At 38.4% G+C, this 23,994-nt stretch overlaps 1 protein-coding gene and 1 long non-coding RNA gene across 4 annotated transcripts in view; one reads left to right on the forward strand and one right to left on the reverse strand.

Moving 5' to 3' along the window:
* Positions 1 to 23,994, reverse strand: part of LOC128264990 (sex peptide receptor) — a 44,784-nt gene that overhangs the window by 11,185 nt on the left and 9,605 nt on the right. The window contains exon 1 of one of the 3 annotated variants that reach the window (XM_053000740.1): positions 14,085 to 14,185. The exons of 1 other annotated variant lie outside the window; for it this stretch is intronic. The gene's annotated coding sequence lies outside the window, so the exon portion shown is untranslated. Of the gene's footprint in view, positions 1 to 14,066; positions 14,186 to 23,994 lie in introns of those variants that run through there. One more of the 3 variants, XM_053000739.1, reaches the window with a different exon arrangement.
* Positions 18,163 to 19,703, forward strand: LOC128264991 (uncharacterized). The gene is made up of 3 exons (XR_008268789.1): positions 18,163 to 18,470; positions 19,059 to 19,376; positions 19,487 to 19,703. It is a non-coding gene; the product is annotated as an uncharacterized LOC128264991 (long non-coding RNA).

Consider the following 23,994-nt stretch of genomic DNA (forward strand, 5'->3'; position numbering starts at 1 on the left):
AAATGATTTTTTTTGTTTGCCAGCTAACTTAAGTATTCAAATCTGTTATGATTCTTTTAGTTATTCTAAAAGCGTTCCTTGTCTGATTTCAACTGCATGGGGAAATGAAAGCTAAATCCAATAAATTGGGTATTTTTCTTTTGATTGGCTGTGTGATTGATAAATTATGAACTTCTTTATTACATTATGACTTTTAAGCTTTAAACAAAAGAAAATACCGAAATTGAATGGAGAAAGAGGTTTTGGATTTTAAAATTTAAAATTTTATTGACAGGCTTCCCCCACAAAAACATTAAACTCTTCATTGCTAATCACTTCAATCGTGATTCAGCTATGCTAACCATTTCGTAAATAACCCGCAACTTTTGGGCCGTAAACATTATTGCAGAAATGGGCACTTTTCGGGCTTTTCGCCCCTTAAGTTGGCCATGATCTCAGAAACCAACTAATAACAGGGCATTCCGCATGTTTATGTCATGTTTATGCTGCCTTTTTAATGGTTTTATTTTTCGCATTGCCAATCCGAGAACTTTCTCAATATTTTCGGCTTGCCGTTTGCTATTTTCCACTTCTTTTTTGTCATGGCCACATTGACCCACATAAGCGAAAGAAAAAGAATGGGCTCAGGGGTCAGGGGTCGAGGGTTGTCTCCCAAGAAGGAAATTGAATGTGGCCGAGAGACCGAAAAAACTCATTCATTGACATATTTCTCTGGTCGCAGCATGTTCTACATGCCTAATGCGATTTAAGTGGGCCATTTGAAGTCGGACAGAAGAGATGAAGAAAATTAAAGAGAAATTTCGGAATTGAATAACCCAATAATAATTTATTTAAAGCGCTAGCAACCCCTTAGGAGAAGAGAGTGACAATCGCAAATTTAAAATTATAATTTGGAGTCCCTTGGTAAATAAACCATTTAATACTGACCAAAACGCAATTAAAACTTCTGCTCTTGCCAATTTATTTTAAATGCGACATAAATCTTTTAAATAAACATTTTTTGCTGCTTATTTGCCGGAATGGCTCAACTCGGATTTACAAATTAAATTTATGTACATTGCTGCATCTGCAGTTTATTTATTTTAGATTAATTTGTTGAGCTCATCAATAATTCGAGCACAATGCATTTGAGCACAATTGAATGAATTATTAAATTAGTTCCGGCTATTTTGACGCGGATTGGTGAGCATTAAAAAGGATCAGAAAATGCGGAAAAGCGGAGAACATCCAAACGGAATAATCAACTTGCCATTGATTGTTGGCTGCCAATCAACGCGAAATCGAATGTCGAGGGAACATGCAAAATGCAATCAACGCCGTCTGAAACGGAAAATGAAGGGAAATCCCTGGGAAATCCCACGGAAAACCATCGAAAAGGCCCATCACATGCAGCCGCAAAACCGCAGTGGAAATAACTCAAATCCCGGACATCTCGACTCGTTAACCCACTGGCACGCTGAGTCCTTTTAATTAGCCCTGGAAAAGCTCACTCCCAGTCGAAGGAAAAGTCCGCTGGGAAATTCCACTCCACTTTGTGCCGGGCTGTCAGTCATCTGTCATTTTCTTTTCCCTTCTTCTAGCTCTATTATTCTGCACAGCGAATTATATAGTTGTTTTTACACACAATTTAAATATTAAGATGCAATCAACGGTATTTAAAACGTAACTATTTTGATTTTGACAACAATTTTTAGTCACCATTTTTGATTGGTTTTGATGTTGTGAATTTGAAACTGAAACACTTTTTGAATTCTATTTCTTACAATATTTAATTTTGTTTTTTAAGAAATGCTTAGTTTGTTTCTGTGATTCTTCGAAACAAAGTTTTTTGATAACCATTTGAAGTAGTTGTATAGCTAATGAATCCAAAATCCCTTCGAAATTGAGTGGGATTTTCCTGCCTTTGCCTTCATTTCCACTGCGATTAAGCGTGCCAACTGCTGGTCGTTTCCCAAATTAAAGACACTCGAATGGGCAGATGGCGTCCGTTTAATTAACTTAGGTGTTGCATATCGATTTCCTGGTGGCTCACTAATTATGCCCTCGGCCAGACTTTTCCTTTGACACACGCTCTGATCTATTTTCCATCTAGTTTTCCCATCAGATTTTCCACGCCGCCCCCCACCTTTTCACGCAGACATTAGCCGCCATCTTTGATCCATTACTACGTGAGCGAGGAAAAGGCGAGAAGACGATGATGGAAAACTTTAACTAGGACAACGAAGATGCGAATCTCACTTGCAAACAACACGTGCACACTTTCAAATGCACTTCGAGAAAATACCCCATCATCGGGGTAAATAATTTGGCATACAAGCAAATGGCAGAGGTAAAATTTAAAGTTACTTTATATATAATTTTTATTAATATGTATAGTGATTAAATATATTTTTGGGATTAAAAGCGAATTCTTTATAATTTCATAAATAAAAACCTTTGTTAAATATATAGCTTAATTAATTGGGACCTTTTTTAAAATAAATGTATTTACTACCCAAATAAAATGTTCAACGCACCTGATAATTAATTAATTTGGGACTTTTTTAAAACAAATGTATTTACTACCCAAATAAAATGTTCAACGCACCTGAAAACATCTTTACACTTAACTAGTGTCCCTTAAATTTTTTTCCGTGTACACACGTACACTCACTTGCACGCTCTCACACTTTTGCATAGTCAAGTCATCATCATAAAGCGATTAGTGGAACTAAAACTGCCATTAAAATGCCTTGGCTTCCGCCTTCTTCGCTCCGTCTCTGCCTCTTTCTCTCTCTCTCACACACAACTATCTCTGTCTCTTTCTCGCCAGGGACATCTATGTCCAAATGAATTTCCAATATATTGTGTAGTTTCGCCCACAAAGAACGGGCTCCAATGGTATGAATTGAGCATTACCTCTGAGCTGTGTGTAATTGATGATGAGAAAAACATTTGAACTTTTTGCTGGTTCTCAGGTCTATCTTTGATTAATATTTTCAAGAATATTTAAAACTTAAGAGGTCAAGTTAATAGCTATAAACCAGAGGTAAAAGGTCGGCTCCCTTTTTCAGAGACGTGCAAATTGCAAGGTAAAGTTGAAGCTATGCATCGATGCCATTTTCGCGTCATTTTCCACAGCCTGGCCACGCCCCCTTATGCTATGGCCGCCCTCGTTTACAGGACTTGTTTTTACAGGGCCAACACAGCAATGACACCGAAAAAAGTCGATCAAATAGAACGATGTCGTCGCAAAATCGGGGGAAGCGTGGGTGGTTGCCTTTGGTAGATGAACTTAATTGTACTTTTCAGCTGGGAAAAAAACAAAAAACAGCATATTCCCCCAAAGGCCTGTATGGCTGAGTGTGGAAAAATGGGGGCGTAGGATGAGTGGGCATGGTCGTTGCCCCAGGGCAAAATGAATGAGTAAATGGGGGAGGGGGTGTGTGCCTTCGAATAGCTTAAGTAATTTTCCATTTTCCATTTAGGCGACTGTCTTGGCATTTTTGTCTTTTGCCCTTCATTTTTTAATGTTTGTTTTCCTCGGCTTTTTCTTGTTTTCTTTTTTTTTTTGGGCTGTGCTTTTGCGCTAGCATCTCTTTAATTTTTTGGTCCTCTTGCAATGAATAAATTTCATACCCATCGGCCATATGAAAAACCGCGTGGATCTCTTATATAATTCCCATTGATAATAAAGGACAAAATGGAAAAATAAAGTTGGTAAATGAAAATAGGCAAATTATTATTCGCACTCGTAATGCTTTAAATGTTTTTTATCATTTGCTGTTCATCTCCAATAAAAAGCTACATAAATTGCATCTAATGTAACTTTTACTTTACTTCTTTTCCCGTTAACTTGGGAACTTAATCATTTTTAATCGTTAAGCGATAAGAGGTTCTCTATTGTGCCTTTTCCGGCTCTCCCCAGCATAAGAAACGAGATAAAGGCTGAGCGGTGAAAAAGAAACTTCCCAGACATGTTGAATTAGTAGTTCACATACGCTTTATGCCCAGTCCCCCGATTTTTCCACGGCTTTTCCACCGAAACGCTTAAGGCGTTTAGAGTTTTGCCTGCCGTAATCGCCAAAGCGAAACTTTTTCGATTTGGGAATTAAAATAAAAAGGCATCAACAACAATAGCTAGCTGGCTGGCCTCTGGCTAAGGAGGATTTTATTTTTCCCCGCATCTGCCAGATTTTTCCAGCACCCTAGCTAAAGCGTTCCCCCTCCCCGAAACTTCAGACCCCTCTGGCGATCCTAGAGCCGAAACTTTTGCCGGCCACTCTGCACGCATCGCTACGGCTTTCCCGCCACTCTCGACTTTAATGGGAAAATCCAGGGCGTATCCTCCGCCCCCACATTACTTCTTCTCGTGGAAAAGCCGCCTAGATAAGTGATAAGCCGCCACACACAAATTGGCAGCACCGCCCCGCGAATTCCCCTCTGCAGCATGAGGAGCACCTTGCGTGTCTGGGGCACATAAAAAGGATTAGATGTCTGCCTCGACATGACAGCCCTCCGAAAAAAAACCGAAAAGGGAATATCTCAATCTGAATCGGGAAATTCGCTCTATTGAAGAAGATCGGTAAAGGGAGGAGGACAATGGAGGTTCATAAACATCCGCACACTACATTTCAGTTTTCCCGACTTTTAGATTCGTCGCGGGAAGACAAGTCCCTTATGAAATATTTCACTAATGAATTTAGCGCTCATTTTGTGAATTTTTATTTTAAAAATAGTATTTTAATTACTGGTTTTATACATTAAAACGTAAAAAAATAAAAAAAAAAATAATTGGCTATATAGCCAAAAATTTTTGATTTTTGTCAACACTGCGGATGAGCAACATCGCTTCGACGGTTTGTGAAGCATTGCTCATCCGCAGTATTGCCCAGAGTGATTCAAACTGCCGCAGCAATGAATTTCCTACCTTCGAATGCAGTCTTCCAAACAAATGTATCATTTAAATTGAATTGTATTATTTAAGCAGTTGATGCAGCCCCTCCATTTTATTACCAATTCATTTGAATACCAAAAGCTAAGCCGTAAAATGGCAGCCGTATTTCGTATCCGCTTTTTCTCAACGCCGGAAATGAAGTTCGAATAAACCAAAAGAATATACAGCTTCGGGGGCGGTTCAACAAACCCTGCATTTATATATTTACATATATATCGCGACGGTGCGTGTGGAATGCAGTTTGTTATTTCAAATGGCACGCATTTACATCGCAAAGCCGGCTAAGCACTTACCGTTACCGTTGCCGTTACCGCTACACTTACAGTTAAAGTTACCTTAGCTTTGCCGTTAGCAACTGCAAAATATGCAAATGGCCGCCCAAAAATGCTAACCCAAATGGAAGGCGATGGCAGCACCGTGGAGTATAGGTGTCAAGTAATGAGAAAATAATCAGGCGGTGCTACCGAAAATCGATTGGACTTAGAGGATTTCTCAGGGCTCAAACTCTACAGAAAAATTGTGTTTTTAAGGGACTTTTTCTCAATATGAATAATAATACTTTCCCTGAATATTATTATTTCTATATTTTTCTAATCGTCTTACAAACTTTCTGACTTTTAAATATCCCAGAAAATGTAAATATATTTAAAGAACAATAGTTTTGACCAAGGTGCACGTGTGACAATCGGAGGCGAGTGAAGGCCTTGGCAAGCTTTAATGTTTGATGTGGCGCCGCAAAATGAAATTATAAAATGAGAGCAAAATAAAGGGGGCGCCAAAAGCAATTTGGTGATTTATAAATCTATTTAAATAAATAATATTCAAAATAAATGGCCTGCCGACTCAAATCACTGCGGGTTGGCTTACGAGTGAAGAAGAGTATTTTAATGAGCTCATCACAAGTTGCTTTCAAGCTGTGCAAATCACTCCGTTCCTGCACTTATTATTTACTGGGTTGCCCGGAATTTGTTGCCAACATTTATAAAGCCAGGACTCGAGTAATTTAGCAAGTGTAATTGCCGTTGTCAGAAAGTTCCTTCAATTTTTGCCCGGCTTAAATCTATAGGTTTATCCTGCGACAGAGTGTCCTATTCCGCAGGACGAATGTCTATCCCTTTCGAGAGCTTTAAAATGTCGATGGGTTAGCCGGGGTTCCTCTTTATTTTTACGCAAAACGAGATCAAAATCTTCCATAAGTGTGGGAATACTTCTGGGAGACAGTGTCACCATTGCAGACGTTAGCGGCACGTGCTGGATATGCATAACAATGATTGGGGAGCGCTTCAAATGATCGACTAAAGTATACTTCGTACTTTATTTTAAATTACATCTGATTCTGCATTGAATATATATAAATTATTTGGTTTTTTTTTGAAAAGACAATCTTATTTTAGATTTTCAACATGTGTTCTGTTAAATCCGTTTGCTTCATATTTTTAAAGATGATATTTTAAGCTCTAAAATATTACAAAAAACTTTTTCTCACATTCATATTTTGATGATACCCCTTTTATTATCTTCAAGTGCAGGGTGTGCTGAACAGAACCAGTAAATGAGAAAAAAGAACACATCCAGCAGACATCCAAAGGCAAATGCGTCGTTAACATATGTTGTAGTCGAGTTTCGCAACCAAATTTATTCGCATGTGTGTATTCCCATGTGTGTGTGGGCTTTTTCTATAACAATTTGCCAAATGTTTGTAGTAAATGTACGAGTTTTTCATACCTCCGTAGACGGGCGGAGGGAAAGACGGAGGGAAAACCGAGGGAAAACGTTGCTAGGAGCTGGTGGCTAAATCTTTCGGCCGCCTCCATTGAAAAGTGACTAAAGTGTTGAGCGCACTGAGTGCAGGAAAAACGGAAAACGAAAAACGGGAAACCAGAGGAAAACAGTGGAGAGCGGCAAGCAAGCTCTCAGCTGAATATATGTGGAAAACAGTCGCACAAGCCGCAAACATGTGTACAAAAGTTAAACACAAATTTAAAGCGGCACGAGCTTTTGCAAAATATAATTTGTTGCCAACTCGACGAATTAAACTAAAAGTTGACAACCGCAATGGAAATAAATTAAATATAACAAAACTTTTGGCTGCAACCTTTCTTTGATTGCAAATAATTGTAACAGTTAATATTAACTAAAGACTTTTGAAATGTAGAATTATATAAAACGAAATTTTAAATGAAAAACTAACTAAAATGTATATTTTTGTATATATTTTTAATTAAATAATTATTCTTTTGGGTTTTTATATTTTACATTTAGCTATTTTCGGTTTTATTAGTAAAAAACGTATGAATTATTTTTAACTATTCACCTTTTAAGTCTACCAATAAGATAATAAACTTAAAATTTCAAATCCAATGGAATTAAATAATTTTTTCCACAAATACAAATATCTCGATTGATGACAGGATCGCGCTATTAATCTAAACATAACAAGTGGAAAGTTGGCAAAGCCCCAGAACCAACCCATAACTGGCAGTAATCCCGCCAAACTTGTTCACAAACTTTTTGCCTTTCGCTAGTTATGAATCGGGGACGCTAAGCCCGCTGCCAACTTTCCCGTTATCCAAATTTAGGGCTTTGTTATCCGCTTTTCGCCAAATAAAGAAAGAAAATCGGGCCAGAGATGGCAAGAAACCCCAATGTTTCACAACATATTTTGGCTTTTGTTGCCGGCCACTTGCTGCTTTTATGCTGATAAAAATAAAAATATACACAAGAGCGAGGTGAGCAGCCTCCAGACAGCGTTTAATGTGCTGGAAAGCCACTTGGCTGCCAAATTGAAATAGTTGCCAGTTTCCTCGGTCACCTGTTCGATTTTACGCAAAATTAAGCAGGCGGAATAGGCAAAATTGGCCAAAAGATCTTACCACTAATTGAAAAACTGATCGCCGGCCATGAAATTTTATGGACCGAGATTTATCAGGGCATATACCCAGTATACCCTGGTGGCATAGAAATTTTTTTATCTATGTGGCATCACACGATTTAATAACAAATAGTACCCATCAAGCAAACAGACAGCAGCCAAGATTACAAGGCCAAAATACATTCCTCCGAAATTCTGGCCGTCAGTCACATTTGACAAGCATTTGATGCGAGAATGCTTGATATTTGTTTTCTGGTTTTTCAACGCCCGATTTATGGCTAAATAAAATATTTCTCTAAGCTCTGTCTCAATTAAACCGAGCCGGCAGCAATTAAAATTCACTTAGCTCGGAGCAATTCGAAACCGCATGCAAAAATCAATATATGAGTAAACACCAGTGGGAAAATGATTCCGGAGCATTGACACAAAAATGTTTTATTGAAAGCGCACAAGCTGTAATCTACAACGCTGGCTGGGAGCGAACTTGAATAATAGATAGACGTGTTTGAAATAGTTGACAAAACACCAGGGAGGGGAACTAAACAAGCCAACTGAACTCAAACAGAAGTGCAAAATTTGTCGTTCAGCCATGTGACGTGTGTGTTTAAAAAAGAAGTTATTGTTTTAGTTTCATTGGCAGAAATGCACGTGTAGATATTAGGGAACTGACTTTTGACTATTTTATGGGAATAGCTTCCCCTACAGTTATATGTTTTAAATTTGTGCATCACATTGTTTAATGTGTGAAACTCATTAAAAAAAAACAACAGAATCACTGCAGATTAATTTTAATGCTATTTATAAAATCTCATCCGCCTCACTGCTATATGGAAAGTCGACCAAAAGCCTTTGAGCCAAATTTCGGTTGCAGTAAAAACCGCATGTCCTTAACCCCACCCAAATGTTAAATAAAATAAATGAAATTCAGCAAAATATGAAAATATTACATGCAACGTTTTTGTGGTCAGCAAAAGCTGACCATAGGTTAAAGTTTATCTCGTGGTTTTCCTGGTTAAATGTCCTTCTATTATAGTTTTTTTTTTTTCGTAGTACAATCTTAACAAATCATTCGATATTTTAAGTCACATGCGATAGCTGTATAATTTAAAAATAAATATAAATATAATGTTCTCATCAGATTTAATGAGGATCCCATTTGTTATTATAGTAATTACTTACTACTGTTTCTGTATAGCAAAGTGCAATGGTTTACATCGGTAGTAACATTGATAGAATCTATGTTTTTTCCCTTTTTATTTGGTCTATTTATTCTCCTAATTGAATTGCGTCAATGGGTTAAGTAAATCAATTTTAGGAGACGCAGTTGGATAAACAAAGAGATATGCTATAGATAGGCAATATGTATATTTGGAGGTGTATTTCGGGGCCTTGCGGGCGGTCAAAGTGGCAAGCGATTTACGATCTCGCCGGAGATATATGCCCGGGAGTCGGGCTACATCTAGTATATCTATATAATTTGATTTAATTAGTTTATGCCCCGCTCGCCGGCTGCCAATTAGTCTTCCTTCGTTGGCGCTCTTAATTTTTCCACTCCCTGGCTGATTTTTGCTATTTTCACTCCGTCTTTATTCCGTTTGCTATTTGCCGTTGGCCAACTGAGCTGTGGGCCAACTTTTGATTGACTTGGCCCCTTGTCTCCCTTTTTTTGGCTAAAAGCTGCGAACAAAAGCTGCGAGTTGTGCGCCCAATTGGATTTAATTATGCAAAGATATTTATCTAGCCCAGTCCCCTTCTCGTCTCTCCTGCTGTTATTGTGGGAAAAGCGGGAAAAGTTGGGGTGGTGCGGGGAAATTGGGAAGAGCGGCAAGGCATGGAGGAAAAGCCCCTCAGAGGCGCTCAAGTTGGGATACAAAAACATCTAAATCCATTGCAAGCTGTTGGATATGCAAGAAAAACTTTTACTATAAATTGCCCCTACAAATTGGAATACTAAAATCCCCAAAGAAACTTTAGAAAACAAAAAGATTTTATTGGCCAGATAGGGAGTAAATATGTTGAAGTTCTTAATACAAAATGGGTGATTTAAAATTATATATTTATTTGTATATTTTATATTTATGTAGCATTGTTGAAAAGAGATTTGCACGTAGATTTTACAGCTTTAGACCCTTCGCTTTGAAAGGTCCTGTGTCACTTCAACTGTTGTATTTATACACTCAATACTCAGGACTGAGCTCTAGATGAAACTTTTAACACCATCTCATTAGGATTGCGATACAGATAAAAACATAACTCCCAGGCAAACCGCTCCCAGCGAAGACGTACAAATATGTTGGACACAACATTCGGAGGACTCGCTTTTGTCCAAAGGCGAAACTCATTTCCATTGGCCCCCAAAAAAATAAGAAAATGTTGGGCTTTTGGTTTTGCAAAGCGTATTTCACAGTCGAACACTCGCGTCGCCCGCTTCATTTATTATTCTTGTTAAGTTCATAAGTCGCAGTGGCCCCAAAACAGACCCCAACCAGGGGCTATGACCAAAGAAACATCGGCGGAACACAGAGCAAGATGGAAGACCTTCGAATATTGTCACGAATTGTGGGCGAAGTGAACTACAGTCTGGGCCACGTGTCTGGTTTTTTGGGGTGGTGTGCCCTAATTAAGTCAAAAGTAAACATGAAAAAGATGTCAGCCAAGTAGAAACGAATCAAAATGGCAGGCAGAGAGCAATGAACTAAATGTTGTACTACACAAACAAAAAAGACGAATCAAAGATCAGGTCAGGGATCACATATTTGAAACAAAAAAGGAAACAGTCTGAGAAAATTATCTCACAAAATGGTTTAACATTAAACCAAAGAGTACTCCTTTATCGTGCATTTTTTTTGTTTATATTTCCAGAGTTTTATGCCAGGCCATATCCCTTGTATTCTAAACATCCGGTCAAACATATCAAACTTAGATTCTTTTCGTGGCTGACCAATTTTCCCTGTGTAGTCTCCCCATTGGTCCTGTCCACAAATACCTGTCAGGAGTATCAACTGAAACTGACGAGAATAATAATAACAATAATCAAAAGGAGCAGTTCGGCAGTTCAGACAGCTGGCCAACACAACTGACCAAGACGAAGACGAAGGCCAAGGCAGCGGGCTCTGGGACTTGGCAGCAGTTTTCGCTTTCCTGATGGCGGACAAAATCACTTAAGTCTCGGCAAACAGCTCCCAGTGGCCACATAAATATGAACTTGAAACCGAAGACGGCCGAAACAGGCTAAAATAATAATTCGAGGAGCTGCCAGGCTAACCGAATATAAATTCCCCTTTTTGAGGAGCATGTTTGTAAAAATACCCATAGGTTTTTGCACCTATGTGAATGATAATAAATTTGCAAATATCTAAGAATAATATTTTAAACAAACTCTTATAAAATGTATCATTTTTATCTAACGATAAATATTAACAAAATTTGTTTAAGTATTATTTATACGAAATGAAGAAGCCCCAAATTCCCTTTTCTTTATTTCCCTATATTTCTTTTCCAAGCTATCATTACTTACTAATCCGCCGATGTACCCCACATAGGGACAACCATTTAATGTTTCATGAATTCGGTTGGAATCAGGACATGAGGGACTTTCCCAACGGAAGAACCATCTCCCATAGCTGGACAATTATTTGGTTCACAATCTTAAGTTAGTTCTCCTGGGGGAGTGTTTACTGCCAGATAATAAAATAAAAGGCACAATCGACCAAGGGCCAAACTACAAGCCTCAAGGCATCAAAACACATAAAGATAATTAATATACAAGGCGGTAAGAAATTTTAATTGGGGTAATACTGTGAATTTTAAACATAATTGAGCTTAATTACGGTCATAAAGAGAATTCGAAATTTCCAGATGGGGAATTGTAATTAAGGAAGAACTTAAGGGTGCATATATCAGAACGTTTGAATACTTCTAAAAACAATTAATTAAATTTAAACTCCTTTTTGAATTGGAGGTTTACATATTTGTAACCAACATTATCAATTTGTAATACTTTATAAATATGAATATTTATTTCTTAGCTTATTTCTGGAGATACATTTTTTTGCTTTACCAGTATTTCTCACTTGCACACATCTTTCCAACCCACTCTTTTTGACACTTTTCCGATTTTCCCTTTCGGGGTTTTCTTTGGGGTTTCCTCTCCTGTTCTGCCGTTTCTTTCCATTCCCACACATCATCGCAGTTTTCCCTAACTAGTTTGATGCCTCATAATGAGCATTTGTCGCAGGCCGCATAAGTACGTGGCAAAATGTGAGATGAAAACGGAAAAATCGGGGAAAATCGGGGGAAAAGCCGGGACGTGGCGAGAAAAGTCAGTAACCAGCAGACCCAGCTGCTGACCAAAATCAATCGAAGTGAATCAATTACGCCATTTGGCAGTATCTGCCCAGAATCTGCGCCTTTTCTGTCTGTTTCTGTCTCTTTCTTCGGGCCATGCCCCGTCTCTTCCACTCCTTGACTCTTTCACTCACCGGGGTCGTCGAACGAATCGGCCTGAAGTGAAGTGTATATCGAGTTTGGTAATCGTGACAAATTCCCCCGAATGATGCTCACACACACTGCGATTCCAGTGCGATTTCACTTCATTGAAGCGTCGGCATCGATGCCATCAAAAGCATCGAATTCAGCGGCATCGATGCCAAGTGGGCATAATTATATGTGCGCGTGTATATGCAAAGTAATGCCCACTGGGTCCATGAACTGTTAATTTCTATGGAAATGTCATTTGGTCCAGCAGCTGCCATTGTCTTTGTCTCCGATTTTGACTTCTCCTCATTTGACTTTTACCAAGGGTTCACTTAACCAATTTAGAGCGATTTATTTGGGTGAAAGTACATGCGAAAGTTAAATCTAACAAATAAGAATTTTTGGTTTATTGTCTTATTCACAAGATTTAAGTGCTGTGCTCATAATTTGCGACTCATCGACTTTAGATTTTTTTACTTATTATTTAAAGGATTTTATTCGCTATTTCCTTGCCTCGAATATATTTTCTAAGGTTGCTTTTTCATATTTTATGGTGTTTTAACTGACGTTGTTATTGTGTGTCTTCATTGCTTTTTCTGAGTTGGCTGATGTTGCAGTGCTTCTGTTTTTGTCCTGCGGCTTCATACTTCCTTCATGTTTGCCTTTGTGGTTTCAAGCTTGTTTTTCTCTAACTGATGTTGTTGTTAGTGAAACGCAGCAATAAATTTTCCGGGGCTTACAAAACGCAAATTTTCCTAATTATAACTATTCAGAAATATAAAAAACAAATTACTCGCACACAGAAGTGTCTTATAAAAAGATTTTTTTTTATATATATCTAAAAACTAACATCTCTGGTATTTGTGGCTTTTCTGCGTGCTTCTGCCGCAACTTTGATTGCAGTTGCTCCTTCAGAAGCACCCTGCGCTCGCCATAAAAAAACCAGGCTAAGCTTGTTCTGCTGCTGTTGTTGGCCTCTTTTATTATAGGCCAATACCACAGATGATGTTGTTGCTTCGGGTCTGCGATGTTGTTGCTACTCGCTGCGCTCCGGTGAATGTTGTTGACAGGCTTTCAGGACCTCAGGAGCTCAAGACCCCACGACAACCCAACACCCAAGTATATATATTTTTATATATATATATGCGGCAAGCTTTGGCATCCATTAAATTGAGTTTTTATATTGAGACGCTTGGCAGACGACCGGGCTAACGGTAATTGAATTAGATGTCTCCTCTCTTTCTCACACCCTCTTTTTCTCGCCTGCTGCTACTTATACTTTTTAGTTACTTGGCGACAATTAAATAATTTATTAATATTTTATGGCATGAAAGTACAGTCGTTGTACTTTGCATTTAAGTGACAGTTCCCGTTAAGTGTATGTACAGGCAGCTGTAAATGGAAAGGTTAAATTTTTACAAGCTGAGAAAAGCCCACACTACTGCAAATTAAGCAATTGGCTTGCCAGGTTATTTACGTAAGCATTCGATAAGTCTACCCATCAGTGAAGCCCATTATCAGCAAGGTATTTAGCTTAGTTAAGGCAAAAACCAATTTAGAAACAAGAAAGAAGGTTGCAGTCGAGATCCCGACTGGAAAATATCCACAACTGACTGATATCCAGACTTATCATATCACATTGTTTGATCAATAAAAATATGTCAACAAATATTCAGCAGTTCTAGATTGTTTCTTTTGAAATTCATTGTTGGTCTTTGATTTTCATTTTTTTATTTCTATTAAGATATTTCACAAAAGTAGAAAAAAAATAAAATTTTTAACCATGGAATAATTTTTCACTTGATTCAAATATTTTTCAAACTTCTCGCAAGTAGTTAAAGCACTCAAGATTATAGTTCACTGTGAACCTTCCGCTCGAAAAATGTATTTCTTTATCCGTCGAAAGCCTAAACTCAACTGACTGATTGCATACTGCAACTCAAAACTTTAACCTATAATTAAAGCAAACGACCCAATATTTTCGAATCCTCCCGCTTGAGTAATTTAAAATATGACGCATGTTTTTTAACCACTCAGAATCCTCACACATCACTCTGTTGTTTATTAAGTCATAACCTTATCGCAGAACTTTATGCGAAAATGCTAGCCATTTGATTTACACCTTTTAACGCCTCGAAGTCTCCACTTGAGGCGAGAAAACAAGCGATAAATATTCCTCATAGGCAGTGGTGAGCGCCCTAAGCCGAGAAACACTAGTGGAAAGCCAACTAGACTGCGCCAGTATATCCGTCAGCAGTAAAGCAGTCAGTTTTCAGCAATTTATTGGCGATGATATGATATGCACAGATATCTTTATTAAGTTCTACATAAAACGTAGAGTGACTGTGTGCTGTGTGAGTTGTTTCGGTGTTAACTGGAAAACTGCTTCTGGCCATTGTTTGGAGTGCGTGCCCGTTTTAGCGGTAAAAAATACACAAATACTTGAACACCGTGAGAAATGTAAAGCAATCAATATTTATTATCAACAACCAGTAGGTCCGATTAACTATAGGTATTAAAATTAGTTTCAAATTTAAAAATCAGAAAAAGCTTGGAAATCATATACTTCTCTTATATATTTAATTGATAAAAATATTTATTTTTTAGTGCAAAATAATTGCTCTTGCGTAATTTAAACAATGGAATTCCAGCATTTTCGGTGACATTTTTGGCGGTGTTGGCCAGCCAGTCCCTAGTTGTCAGCCTATTTGTTATTGTTGACCGATATTTCCTCTTTTTGGGCTCTGTCCAGTGCGAACACTCAACAAATATGCAGGCTGTATGGAAAAGATAGCAACGGAACATCATGTGCACTGTTGGCAGATCCCCCGAAAAAAGGGGGGCACTGGAACAATACGGCAATATTGGATGGCCGCCCAAAACCCCCTTTTCCCTCTTCCCATTTCCCATTTTCCGCTTTTCCGTCCGGCATTTTCAGTAGCCCCCGTGGAATCTGGGCGGGCATGTGTGCGAATGTGTGTCTGTGTGTGTTTAGGGAGATTTGCCTTAATTAAATTCCGGCATAAAAGGATTTTTCTTTGGCCAGCGCTTTAAGCTCGCCTTTATATCTTTTGACAAAAGTCTTAGCGGCTTATTTGAGCCAGCCTGCAGCAACAGATTTTAATTACGGCTATAAATCATAGGCAAGTCAGAGGAAAACCCTGCCCCTCTCACTCCCCAGATTTGTCAATTTAATCGCAGCCATATGGGGACTCTGCCACCCGGGTTATCTCATGGTTATCTCGTTGGTACACGCGAAAAATATTCATACCTAAAAAAGCCAGCAATTGTAGAAAATGTTTACAGCTTTATAAAAGATAAAAAAATAACGATATCAAAAAAGTATATACAACTTATTTTTATATGCCTCTTAAAATTCTTTTTCTCCGGTGGTAAAAGTTTTCAATGAATCACTTTGATTATTCTCAGTGTACTTGTATTTCAGGGGATGTAAATTACCAGCCCGAATTACTGCAGTTTCATTGTTGCTGGGGCCTGCCAATCATTCTGATGCCTTCACAGTTCGTGGCCCTAATTTACAGCACACAAAAGTTGAGCATTAAAAAGTTCACTTAATAGTTGTTAGTTTATCCCTTAACCAGCACTCCGGATACTGGGTACAGGATACTGGAGCCAGGACCCCTGACCTCTGACCCCTCTCCCCAAAGGCAGCCAAAACGTGCTGGGAATTCACCAGCAGATGGGATGGGCCTTATGCCTTATGGCTTCATTGTGGCGAAACTCGGATAATTATTGCAAACTTTTGCCGCACGAGCCAGTTTTCAGTTTTCAGTTGGGATTGCTACCAGAACGGCTTTATCTAATGGAGGGACTGTGAACTAGTTATCTCTTTTATGGAGTACGTAGTGGCAGTTGATCAGAAGCAGGTGCAAGGTTATGTGTTTTTTAAATTAATATAATCTTTCCAAATCGACCGTGGATTCATCCTTCATCACAAAACAGTCTATATTATGGATGTGCGTACAAAAACCAATTAAAAAAACATTTAGATCAATTTGTTGTATTAAATGATAAAATTAAATTTTCTAATCAAAACCCTGGCAAAAAGTGGTGAGATGGAATGTCATATATCGCTGAACTCGTCATTAAATTGCCCATCAAATGGCACTCACAGTTACAAAACTGTCAGATTTTCAAATTTTCGCAAAAAATTGTGATGTACTCCCTTTTTCCAAACAGATTGTGGATCGGAAGTATAGCTCGCCAGCTTTACAAAACAGTCACTCTTATGGCTATAGGTTTAATTTTGGCCAAGTAACAGCAAAATAACTCATTCGGATTTAGTTTTTCGACAACTCTCCAAAAACCAAAAAAAAACGCCTAAAAATCAGTTTTATCTATCAAAACGCTGAGAAGTAATGGTCAAAAGATGAAATGTCATACATCGGTAAATTCGTCATTAAATTCACAATCAAATGGCATTTACAGATACAATTTTGTAAGTTTTTCAATTTGCCCGCAAAAAATGATGATGTAGCCCTTTATTAAAAATGCAAAAATTGGTCAAAAAATTAATTTGCAAAAAATCGGTTTTTCATCAAAACAAAATTAATTTAAAAAAAACCATGGGTTGTTACCCCTTTAATGCCATTTCTTATTTCTGTTAGCCCATAAACTTACCGGGGCAGTTCAACCGATTCCGTAATAGGGAAACTTTTCTCGTTCGACAACTCTGTTCTTCCGGCTCCCGGATAATCCACATGATTCCAGATGAGTCCCCAGTCATGTTCGGTTCGATGTCCGAAGTGTGGGCCCATAAAACAGTTTGCTAATTGCATACAACCCACATCTTCGCACTTTACAACTTTTTTAATGGCTGTCAGCGAAGACTGAGGAATCGCACATATATATGTACATATATAGTGGCGAGTCGACTAAATGCCTTTTTGCGGGATTATCTGCGGCGACAGATCTTGGTCAGACTGGCGCGTGTTGCAAATAAATTCCTCGTTTTTGGTTTGGCCTTTGTTTTTGGCTATACTTTTTATTTTTTGTAGCAGCAGCAGCAGCAACAGCAACTCTTGCCACTTGTTTGCTGAACAGTTTAAAATAAAAAAAAGAAAACTGCGCCGCTCGTCAGCAGCAAAGGTCACGACGCCGTCTCGTTCATTGTCCAATATTGCTGGCATTTTACCACCCACTGCCACGCCCACTGTACACCGCCCACACTTAAAGCTGCTGAGCCAGATTTACAATTGACCGAACGTCATCACACCACCAAATACTTTAATCATACGATATTATTGTTGTTAGTTGGCAGAATTTTTGCCTATAAACATTTTCTTAAACAATTATTTTTCCTACTACGTGTATTGTCGTTGACATAATGTATATAATCTATATAATGTACATTAATGAACTATAATCTTTCTATAGCCACATAAAATATTTTCAAATAATTAGTGTCACTCATTAAGGTCGCAATTAAGTTTCGATTTTTTTATTTATTTTGCTGCGCGGCAATGAATAAATAACTGCTGTGAACTTTAATATCACGGGCATTTTAATATGGAGCAATGCTGTATGCCGAAGCTAATTGCTTTTAATTATTGAAATGAAGTTTTTAGCAGAAAAACCGTGGCAATGAATCTCCTACCTTCTTTAAATGGTGGCTTTCAGTTGCTTGTCAGCTGATAAGAGCAGCCCCTCCAAATCGTTTGACTAACTAAAGTAGCAACGACCTTTTTGGGGGTGGACTACTAGGATCGCAAGAATGCATAATTTTGGATTCACTTGATGAATCTGGGCATCGGAACTGGGGTCGATGACTAATGTGCTGCTCGGGGTTGATTTGTAATTTATTTTGGTATTTTCGGGTGCGCTAAAAGCAAATAAATCGTCGCAACCTCTGCCCGGCTAGTCATTATATTTTAAATAGGGTCAACAAAATATTTCAGGGTCCTGCTAATTGCTACAAGGCTCGCATTTTTTTTGGCCGCACTCAAACACTCAAATGGCCATAAATTTGTTCCTTTTCGGGCCAAAGAAGAAGGGTCAATGTGTGAACATGCAAAACACCCAAAAAGGGAGCAAAGAATCGGTGGAAAATCAACACTAAGGTCCTGGGAAAATTCCACTACTCTGTTTGGTTCGCTGCCCCGCGCATTTTCCATCAAGTCGCATGCCACTCGAACAGCAAAAAGTGTTAATCGAAATTCAGAAAAGGTTAGCAAAATACTTATACGTATACAAAAGGTTGGCAAAAGTGATCAAAATTTCGTTTAGCTGACAAAGTTTGCCAGTCTGTTATTTGGTTGTGCTAAAGTTAGTTTTTTGCAGAATTCGCAAACTTAAAAAAATTGCTCATACGCCATGTGGTGCCGACAAATCAAATGAGTTTTCCCTGGCAAAACCAGTTATTAAACGACACTTTATCAATACAGGTCAATGAGGAAAGTTTATGAAAGGAAAGTTTTTGTATGATAAACATTAAAGCATTTAAAGAAGAGAAAAATAGTTCTGCCTCAATTTTTTTTGATTTTCTTTTTCATAAAACTTTGAAACACCATAAGTCAGTCAAACGCACTTCAAATAATTTGGGAAAACCAAAAAAATAATCTTTTTAATTTTATAATGAATTGATTGAACACAATTATTACAAGACTTTGTATACTTAGTTGTTTTTGAACAGCAAACTAGCGTAGTTTTAACCATTCAAATACACTAAAGCGACAGACGTTTTGCTTCTCCCTTTTTTCTGGGTGACGTTCATGGGAACACTATTCCATGGCCCGCATTTAATTGTTGTCCCAGAAATCAAAAAGTCGAGAGCCAAATTCTCCAAGTCGTTGTTTGATTTCACTAAGCGATTTCCCAACATGAAAGAAATTGCGCTTTCCTGGCCCCCGGCGACATTGTTTCAAATTGAAACTGGCAGATGGACATCTAGACAGGATTCAAGCTTCGGAATCGAGGATCCAGGGAAAGGGACAGGACAAGTGTCAGTTGCAGAACAAAATCGAAGGCGAAAATCGGGGGAAAATCTGTGCGTGTCTGGGAGACTAATGTGCAGACACTGCGATTTGATCGGTCAGTCTGGGAATTCCCAGATTCTTGGAATCTGGGGATAAGGTAAACAATTTGCATGAACGCCTCCAGACTCTGGGCATATTAGCAACGTTTGACCAAACATTACTTTGGCATCTCAGATGTGTTAATAATACAATTTCATTTGTCTGCAGAACTGGGGAAAAAGGAAGAGCGGAAAGGCGGTAAAACGAGCGGAAAATTTACGATGCGTGCACAAGGGGGGCCCACAATGTCCTGGACAACGAGCGAAATTCTGTGGCCTCCTCTGCAGACTATTTTTGAAAAGGGTTTGACATTTAAGGCACATTCCCACACACACATGGCCCCAAAATGACAAAACGATGTCTAAACGAGCTCCGAACGAGCGGCAGAAATACTCGCACACACAAAAAAATAAACGTAAAATAAAATGAAATAAATAAAATAAAATAATGCAAAATTCAGTGGGATGGCGCAGCTGTTCGGAAGGGGTCGCAAAATCGTCGGCTGAGGGCTCCGAGGATATCACTTCCTTTGGCCGGTGTTTAACTCACACGAAAGAACCCCCAAAACACACATCTCCATTTGCCTGACCAGCGTATACAAAATACAAAAACGAAAACGCAAGCGAAAACCTTTTCTCAAAAAAAAAAATATAACACTAAGACCACAGTGGTTGAGGAATAAATGATGCTGCCAGAAATAACAGAAGAGTTCAAATAAAATCCTATTAAAAAGTCTCCTTTATTTATATATGTATTTATTCATTCTACCAATGGATTAAATCCTAGTCTGTCAATTAATGTATAAACTAAACTCTAAAACTAAACTTTTTATGAAACAAAAAGTACAAGACAAAATAAAATAAATCAATTAATTTTTAACAATTGTTGTTTTCTGAGCAATCAAGGCGATTTTGAAAAATCAGAAAGGCCATAGGTCAAGTCCACTGTTATTTCTTGGGGAGGGGACTTCAAGAGGATATGCAGAGCGAAGCGTGTTATACATTTATTACATACACTCGCACACTTACGCACTAAAAAAGGTAAACGGACCTTTTTGTTAAATGTCTCAATTGGTGCAGAAGTGGCGGAATGAGGGTTCGTTTGATGCTTAATGTGCTTAATGTTTTATGCAGGGCAGTCGGACAAAAAAGTAAAATAAGAACAGAGCACAAGTGCCACAAGTAATACGTTTAATTTATTCATATAAAGACGCGCCCGATGTCCACTTGTCCAGGCGTTATTAATGATGCTAGAATCTTTCTTTAAATTTGCAAGCAATTCACTGAAACAAAAAGCGTACATGAAAAATATTTTAAAAATGTTTTAGTTTCTTATATTTTAAATCTTGAGATGTTCTATTTTTTGTTAAGAAGTTTCATGTTTTCAATGCAATTCCATAATCGCTTTGAAAAGGTTTAAAAGTTTATAGAAATAGTTAACATATTAATTGAACCTAAAATAAAAAATAACATCTTAACTCCAAAATGTTGACAGTATACGTCAAAATAAATAAGCGTTTGATCCTATTTTTGCGTTGTGCATAGTTTCCCGCTCGTGTGCGATATTGTCTCCTTTGATTCCTTTCATTTCGCCTTCATTGCTGATTACATTATTTATTTGTGGCCGTGTGCAATCTTCTTTTGTGGCGCCCTAGCCCCTTAATTTTTGGTCACGCAATCTTAGGTGATATTGAGGAATGGGGGGCGATGGACGCCAAAGGGGCGTGGCAAATGTGACAGCCCCAAATTACACATTTTTGAATTGAGCAATTTGTATTTGGTGGCCCGTTTGTTTCGCAATAATGCCAATAATAACAATGGGCGCGTGTTTGTTTGTTCGTCTCTTGATAAATGAGATGGCCATCAGGGGTTAAGGGGGCGATAGGGGTGCGGCTGGCCCCTGAAGGTGTTAACGGTCATGGAAGCTTGGGCTTTTCCTTATTTTTTCGGGCCTTCTTTCCTTCACTTCCCTAGCGCTTTGTTTGGTCTTGCCAGTGATTAAGTTGTTGGGCGTGTTATCCACTACCAGCAGCTGCTCTTGGGCGTGACCACGCCCTCCAACCTTAGTTTTAGATATATAGCTTAGACTATATAGGTCGCCTGGAGGCGGGGACGCAAACTATTAGGGAGACAACTTGAATTTGAATTATGTTAGGGCAGAGGAAAATATTATTTCAATGAACCGACTTAGTTTGGTCTTCCATATTCCTAAATTTCCAAACGAATCTTTTGATTTTTTTGTGTGAATATAAACCTGAAAGATATGCTCCGACGGCCTTGAGCCAATTTATTTCCATTTTTATGTAAAAAAAAAGTACCGCCTTCTAAAATGTGAAATGTTTTTATTAAAGTCTGCTATTTTTAAAGATTTAAAAAAAAATAAATAAAAAAAAACCTTTAAAGTCGCCTTCAAGATTTTCTCCCCTGGTTAATTGCAAAAAACATTTCCTTAAAAAAGATGGTGTAAGCATTTTCTTTAATCCGAATGGGAAAATATTTCAGCAGCTTTATGACCATTGAGGTCCAATATTGCAGTCGTCACTTTTGCAATGTCTCAAAATACAAAACATACCTTAAAGCAAAAATTATGCAATGAAAGGCACTCGAGCCAATCGGAGTCCCCCCAGTCTTGCCATAATTTGCCCTTGTCGCCCATTAAAATCGAATGTAACAGAAACAGGATAAGCAGATTGCACTTAAATTCGATTTCATTTAGACGGCAATTGTAACAAGAGGCCATTAGTCGAGAGCACTAGGATATATCGGCTCAATATCCTCGGGCGAAGCGAACGAAACAAATATGTAAATTGCAGCAACAAAAAGCCAGCCGATATCGAAGTTATTGGTGCGGGGAACGAGTATATGGAACAAGTGGTGCGTAAAACTGATGACTAGACACGTTGACAATCCAGTTTGCCAGCGACGACAAGTTGGGCCATTAAAATGCCTGGAGACTGGGGAATAAAAAAAACAAAGGCAAATGAAGCTGCTGCCCTTGAATGTTTAATAATATCGGGCGAAAAAGAAAAGAAACGAGACTCAGACGCAGGATATCTGCTGGATAAGTTCGTCAAGTATCTGGCAGATACGCGTGTTTGTATCTTAATGACGTACCCATAAAGCGAACAGATTAGAGAGGTGACTTTAACATCTAAATGTCGACTATTTGACTATTTGTATTGCTGCCTTTTCTGGGTTATACTTTGGTGATTGCTCTGATTGATTTTGAAAATTAAATATGCTCTAATTAATGTTGATCACATCAGAATTTGATAATGTAATTGAGGAACATGGGTCAGTTGCTTATTTTTACAGAATTTAAGCTTAAAATACTATTGCTTCTTTGGCCTTTATTTTATGTTCTTGCAGTTCGGTCAATTTCACAGCTCAAAAGCTTTAAGAAAACTGTAATTTTTAATGATAATAGAACTTGAGTTTCTCTGGCACTTGACATCTGATAATCAATCTAAAGAAGCAAACCTTAAAACAGCGCCCTAAACTTAATTTTCGGCTTTTACAAGGGGTATATCTCTGCTGGCAATCAGCTCTCGTTGCCAACAAAGTGGCATGCAGTGTGTTGCAAGTTGCTGGGGGAGTGTTGCAAGTTGCTGGTTGATTTTCCGCGGGCAACACGCTCATTTAACAGCGCTTCCACTTGGCGATGTGCGTAATTTTTTAGCTGGTTTGCCCCGGCTTTTATGCTTTTCCGCTCTTCCGCTTTTCCGCTGCAATCTGCAACTTTGTTCGGTTTGCCCTTGCCCATTTTTGTTTCTGGGCACCCCAAAGCCAAAAGCACTTCCTCTCAATTGTTTTCCATGCCATTTCCCCCTTGTAAGTAAATGTTTTATTGTGCTCTACGAGGAGGGTCTGGATCTGACTTGTATTAGCGTAATTCAAGGGCTCATCTGGCGGCGAACTGTGATTGTTGTCCCTCCAGCAAAGTCCCACTGTTGGCAGCAATCTTTTGGAGTTCATTAATTTTTATGCCACAACTTGGCATTCGAGTGGATGAAGCTTAAGTTGGGCCAGCCAGCCAGTCAGGCAGCTCACACGAATGCAAATCTCAGGTCGCCTTTGTTGCTGCGCTAATAAAAAGCATAATTCCCAGGAATTTTCATATTTATGGGCAATGGCCTGGCCCTTCCCCCTTCGTTTTCCTCGCTTTCCACTCGCTCTAAACCAAATCCTGCGGCGCGTGTTGCCACTTCAAAATTGTTGCAGTCATATACATAATGCCCGAAGAACGTGAAACTGTTGCAAAGCGCAATAAATTGTAAAAAATATATTATCCCAGCACGAGCACTGACAGCGCGACGACCACGCGTATGAGTGATATTTTTTGGCGGGGAGTTAGAGAGAGAGTTTCGGCGAAAGTGAAAGAAAGTCGCTGGCAGACGGTCAAATACAAATAAACTTTTGCCAAGCTCTGACGGCCCGGTCTTGATTATAAACATATTTATTTGGGAAAGCAGCCGAAACACATCAAAAAGAAAATTTAAACAGCAGGTGGAAATATTTGCGCAGAAATGCTGAAGATTTAATATGATTCATTTAACAGAGGCAGAAAACTATTTAAAAAGATTAAATCACAACATATAAATTTGCATTTGCAGGTATTTTTTAAAAATTCAAATACAGTGAAATTTGCATTTGTAGTTATTATTCAATTACTCATCT

Source organism: Drosophila gunungcola, unplaced genomic scaffold (genome assembly GCF_025200985.1).
Source record: "Drosophila gunungcola strain Sukarami unplaced genomic scaffold, Dgunungcola_SK_2 000088F, whole genome shotgun sequence".
In the NCBI taxonomy this organism is placed as follows: Eukaryota; Metazoa; Arthropoda; class Insecta; order Diptera; family Drosophilidae; genus Drosophila; species Drosophila gunungcola.